At 43.8% G+C, this 6000-nt stretch overlaps 1 long non-coding RNA gene across 1 annotated transcript; it reads right to left on the bottom strand.

The window, feature by feature from the left end:
* Positions 1–943: 943 nt before the first annotated feature.
* LOC143693343 (uncharacterized) lies at positions 944–5894 on the bottom strand. Its single transcript, XR_013180900.1, has 3 exons — positions 5319–5894; positions 3986–4051; positions 944–2844 (listed from the first exon to the last, which is right to left on the bottom strand). It is a non-coding gene; the product is annotated as an uncharacterized LOC143693343 (long non-coding RNA).
* Positions 5895–6000: the final 106 nt, after the last annotated feature.

Genomic DNA, 6000 nt, shown 5'->3' with positions numbered 1-6000 from the left:
GTACACATTAGCAATGCAGATTCATTAGTGTCAGAAAATTACTTTAGTGTAGTGCCTGGAAATTACTTCCTCACTTGTTAAGCCTGCCTTTCCAGGAGGAAGATATTTACTTTAAACAAAACCCAAACTTGGAGCTGAAGACTTCTCGTGAGCAAATCTGTCAGCTTGAAAGACATTCTTTTTTTAGTTTCCTTCCTCCCACCACATGCCCACTATATGCAAGTCTCACAGATTAGGAAATATTGCTTTGTAACATGGATTCATGACAAGTTTTTTTCATTCAAATTAACCTTTGCAAGCTCCATTACTTTCCTGTCAACTTTCTGGTTACTGTCATAATCAGATTTCTGAAGGTTTAGCTATGTTTGAAAGACAAAAAACTGCAATGGGCATTTAATCACTCTAGTCAGAGCTCTGGGAGAATGCTGTCATGAATATTGAGTGGGCACATGCTGGTATATGCTACAAAATGGTAATGACAGAGGTCTCTTTCTGTGGCTGTAAGCTTGTTGGCTCACAGGGAGAAGAAGTATGGACACTCTCTCTCCTCATAGCCACTTATATCACAGTGTGAAGGCAAACTGCTCGAGAAAGACTTTTAACAGGGTGTTTAGCAAGAAATCCTGTTTGTAGGGTGTGTAAACTAAGGAAGAAATATTCTGAGTTAAACATCTAAATAGGTACCTCAACAAGCTAGTGCTGAACAAGTAATTTTGTATCTTTTTGGAGACAGGAAGTAAATATTTTGTTTCCCCCCAAATTCTTCAAATGCAGATTGAATATGAGCCTGTGGACGGGGAGATGGTCAGTTCCCTCTGGAAAGCCAGGGAAAGCTGTTAAGAAGAACTGGGAGCTGGACTCTGAGGAGGCCTGGTTTCATGATGAAGGGAAGGGGCCAACTGCCAGCAGTCCAAAACTCTGATTTACGGGAAAACACACATTTGAATTTCTCTCCACCACCCAAGTTTTTGCTCTTCAAATGAGGTATGTTAATGATTATTGTATGAATTAAACAAGCAATGGTATTCCAGGAGCTTAGAAAGCTTAACTATTGCTCATGTTATTGGGTTACATTTAAAAGAGCTGCAAGGTTAATCTGAAGTGATAAGAACACGTTTGACGTCTTTTTCAAAAAAATTAACAGACTGGGTGGGTTCCAAGCATTTCCAGAGGTGTGAACCACAACTCTGAAAATACTGTTGATTGCCATCAGAGATATCTCCAACATACAGGTTCTCTACCTAAAATTTCCAAGGACAGTGTTTGTCAAGAAGGACATAAATTTAGTTAGCCTTGCTTGTGTTTTAGCTTCTCTGGTACCTCTTTCTTCAGATAAAGGGAGGGCTATAACTGTAGGCCTGCACAGTCTGACAAAACACTAAAGCACTGGAAAACTTTGGCCTGTTTAAAATCACACTGAAAACAGCAACATTTAATGTGTGTAAGGTATTTATTGTGAATATAGTGTCTGTTGTGGAAAAATGTCCTTTTCAAAAAGTACCAGTTCTGACCATGAAAGCAAAATACAATTTGTGAGTTTGCTATAGTAAAGGGGATATCTGAAATTGGAAGCAATTTTTTTTTTTTTTTTACCATCTTTTATTTCACCAGAAATTATATCAGTGGATATGTTCACCACATCTTCATGAAAATTCCTTTCAGACTTTAACTTTACACCTCTCTGCTTAGATTTATTTCAGATAATCACAACATTTTTTAGATACTGTGCTTGAAGATTATTTTGTAATACTGCTGGTTTTGTCAATCAATCCATAATATTTCTTCTGACTTTCTCAAATGCCAAACACATTTGAACTGCTACATTTTCTTTAAAATACAGGTTTTTAAGCAATGGTAAAAATAATTACTGTCATCTCACACAGCTCAGTAACTGCATAAAAATAAATTCTATTTTTTACTTTGCTTAACACACATTTGCATCAGCCACACAAACAGTGTTTTCCTAGGTAGTGAAAGTAGAGACCAGAGGTTCTGCTGCCCATCCCAGCTGAAACGTTCACTTATACTCAAGAGATTTGGTCACAAAATTTATGTCTTTACCCTAATCCAAGACTTGGTTACATATTCAAACTGGATGTGGTATGGTTCTCAAAAAGGGTAAGGAATGGAGAGTTTAAAAAGCTCCCTCCCTGACAAGAAGATCTCAGCAGAGGTGTCTGGGCTAAGGGACTACAGCTCCACCAAAGCACAAGGCAGTGCCCAGCTGGTGCTCCAGCCCTGAGGCCAGGCAGCATCATGCAGAGGGAGATTTTCAAATGATTGATAGCAAGTGGAGCTTCAGTGCCTAATTGATGCTTATAACTTTGGGGAAAAAATCCCCAGCTATCAGTATCTTCGACAATTGGGCTCAATTTTCACTTCTCACAACAATAGCAAAAATGCACCTGAAGGAATCTTGTCTGGCAGGAATGATGCATGGGCAGCTCATTCCCTCAGTGTGCCAGCAATGATGCAGTTCGACCCATCGGAAATCCAGACTAAAGGCTGCAACGTCCTGCTAATGAATTGCTCTCTACAGAACATTCTCCTGTGCCTTGTTGCTTAAAGTGACCACTCCTTTGCTGATCTGCAAAAACTACTCTGTGCTGCTCTGAACAGCACTGGGTACCTTCGGAAGCTGTGCCTGTAGAAATCATCCTGAGGATCAGTTACTCCCAAGGGAATTAATTCAGGTGCTCCCACCACGTCCTGCATGCCCTGCTCCCAGCTGGGGAGATGCCCAGTGACAGGTGGGATTGGAAGACCTCAAGGCCTGCTCCTGGTCTTGCAAAATTCAACTGCAGAACTTCAAACATCTTGTGCTGGTGAAGGATCAGAGTCTCCCTGGGAAGAAGAGGTTACAAAAGAGCAAATCTGTGTTATCTTTTCACAAAAGATCGCTCGGTGCCACTGCGTAATGTGAAAACTCACCAGAAATTTTCTTCAGGCTTACACACAAAATAAATAATTTTACACAGAATACTGTAACGATGGCTAATAGTGTATCTCCAAAATACCATGTAAAATACATAAGGCTGAGATCAATGGTGACAAAAAGCACTGAAATGATGGCCTTTCAGTTCAAACAAAGCACAGTATTAAAATTCTGGTGGGTGCGTTTGGAAACAAAAATGGTCAGCTTCTGACTGATGGAGTCACCTCCCTGGCTGAGTGTCAAAATAGGTCAATGGAGCTTTCTTTTCACAATAGCTAGAAGTAAATGGAAACTTTGCTGTGTTCCAGCCTAGATCAGTAGGGAAAGAGACATTCTCCCCGACATGTAGCTTTTCTATTTGTTACATGATACCCAGTGATATTGAATAACAGCTGGCAGGTTTTCAGCCAAAGAAAAGACTCTTGTCCCCGCGGATGGCACCACCCCTTGCATGCTCGCACCTCAAACCTTACAGCCCAGCGATGTAAAACATTGCAGCACCTCAAGGCTCAGCTCAGCCAAGCGTGGCAAGGTCAGCCGGCGGAGCAGGAGGAGGGCGGGGAGGGAGGCTGGGGGTGGAGACGGCAGCCGGACCATAACTCCAGCCACAAGGGCTCAGTTTCTAATGGCAACAATCTCAAAAGCTTCTCTGTGCACAGCTTCATAATTAAGTGTTAAATAAAAAAGTGCTGTGCTGTGAACACTGCATCCTCCCTTACAAATTCTGACTTCATACCTGGTAGTCTATTAAATAATTCAGTCTGAAAATTCCCAGCACTTAAGCAGGGACTGTAAAAGTAAGACATCTCAACTGTTAAACACAGTGACTTCCTTCACCAAATATGGCTTGTGATCACTATGTTCCTATGGCTTAGAACCACATTTCCATGTTAATACATTGCTAGGACATTTTCTAAATGCATGTCTAGCTTCATCATGGAAAGACAAACTTGATCAGAGTAATAGATTACAACCACAGGATGTGTGCACAGAAAGGTGTAGGTGGAATGAAGGTCAAAAAAAGAGATGTAACTTCTTTTTCAAACTTACAGCAGAGTTTTCCCCAAACATGAAATATAATCCTTTTAAAAACAGGCTTTCAGTCACACAACAAATCTGCAACAAAGCAAGGCCACCGGCAAAGTTAGTATGGAATATTTGAGTATTTTTAAAGGAAACACAGAACTCACACCACAGTAGGAGAACTATACCATAGTATGAGAACTATTCAGTGAAGTAAAACGTAATGCCTCAAAACATCTAAATGAGAACGTATTATTCATCACAATGCTTTCATGATTACAATTAGCACAAACACATTTGTGATGCTTCCAAACATCGGTGGGAATGTTGATATGTTTACATCTGTGTAACAGAGATTTGTCTATTTTCCATGGAGCAAACGATTATTTTTCAAACAGTGTAGGAACAGGAAACCAGACATCACAAAGAATGGTTGATCTACTATCTGGTTTATAGCTATCACTATTTTTATGCTTTTGGGGAGAATTATATATAACCCACATTAGAGTGAGATTTTAACACTTAATGTGGGATTCCACCGTGTTACAGATGCTGCAAAACTGTTCTGTGCATGCCCTGGACACACATTTTTCAGTACAGGGTGCATTAGTGTACTGAATGAGGTGTGGTTCAGAGGGTGATTTCGGCAAAGGTTACTTCTCCTCAGGTACAGGGGTACCCATGGTGCCCTACAGCACCGTATCTGGTTTTTCAGGTAACTGCTCATTTTTTTTCGGCTCTCCCTTTTCTTTTTGAGTGTGTGCGCCTCTAGGTGTGGTGCTAATGAAGGGAGGAGGGGAGGAAGAAAAGAGGGTAGGGCTCAGTATGTCTTCCACGACCCTCTTAAAGCTTCTCCAGAGCTAAAATAATGGTAATTTTCTTCGTCTTCTTTTTGGGGAAAAGGACTAACATTAATTAATCAAAGCAGATTTTTCCCATTCAGCGAGAGGCGTTCAATAGGAGAGTTTTGGCTTCTAGCCACTAGAGCAGGAAAAAAAAAAAAAAGGAAAATCACCACACCACCTCCTATGGCTTCTGCATAAAGTAAAGCTAATACTCTTAGATTATTTTTAGATTATTATTTTTTTTCCTTAATTGCCCTGCCACCCCGGGGCGGCCCTTTCGTCGGGCGGGAGAGGCTCGGGAAGCTCCAGCTTTCCATGGGACGCGGCACCGCGGCCCCTTCCCCTCCCTCCCTTCTCTCGGCCGGCGGCTGCTTCCCCGCCCTTCCCTCCGGGCCGGGGGCGAGCCCCTGGCCTGGCCTCGCCCCTGCCGGCACAGGCGGGAGCTGTGTGAGGGGCCGGACGGAGCCGCCTTTGTCCGCCCCGCTAACAGCGAGCCCGGCCCCGCCCCGGGTTACCGCGGCAACGGCGGGGCTGCGGCCTTGCCCTTCCCTTCCCTTCCCGAGCGCTCGCAGGCGGCGGGATGCCCCCCGATGGCAGTCCTGTTCCTGTGCCCTGCTAGGTGAGAGCGATGGGGACGCTGCGCTCCGCTGAGTGCTGCCAAGCGCCCCCCTTCGCCAATGCAGCTGGAGGGCGGGCACAAAAATCGCGTCTCCAGAGGTTTCCGCAGCGTCTCGCTGCCCTTCCCGGGCTCGCTCGGGTTAGCTGAGGGCTCCACACGCTGAGTAAGGGACAGGCGGCTGAGCTGCTCTTTCGGCTGAAAACCGTGGGCAGCTGTGCCCGGGCGCTGATGATCCCAGGTTGAGCCCCTGCCGATGACTCACTGCGTGCGGACATCTGCTCGGGGAGCTGCTGCGCTCCCTCCCGTGTCCTGGAGCTGGATTTCCTTACTGACGTTTTTCAGCTCCAGACAGGGTTGTATTTAGAAACAATTTTCTGCTGGGAAGAGTTAAATTGCCGGCTTTATAGAGTTATATAATATTTTCTAGTTTTTGTGCGTTGGGTTTTTTTCCCCTTTAAGATTTGTCATCGCAGACCAAAAATAAAGCAGAAGAGAGCAGAAAAAAAATCTGGGCTGAACTGCACTATGAGATCATTCGTGGGATAGGTTTTGATTTGGTAAGCTATTTAAGATGAAAT

Source organism: Agelaius phoeniceus, chromosome 2 (assembly GCF_051311805.1).
Source record: "Agelaius phoeniceus isolate bAgePho1 chromosome 2, bAgePho1.hap1, whole genome shotgun sequence".
Classification (NCBI taxonomy): Eukaryota; Metazoa; Chordata; class Aves; order Passeriformes; family Icteridae; genus Agelaius; species Agelaius phoeniceus.
Note: the sequence above shows the minus strand (reverse complement) of the source record. Positions and strands in the feature narration are given on the sequence as shown.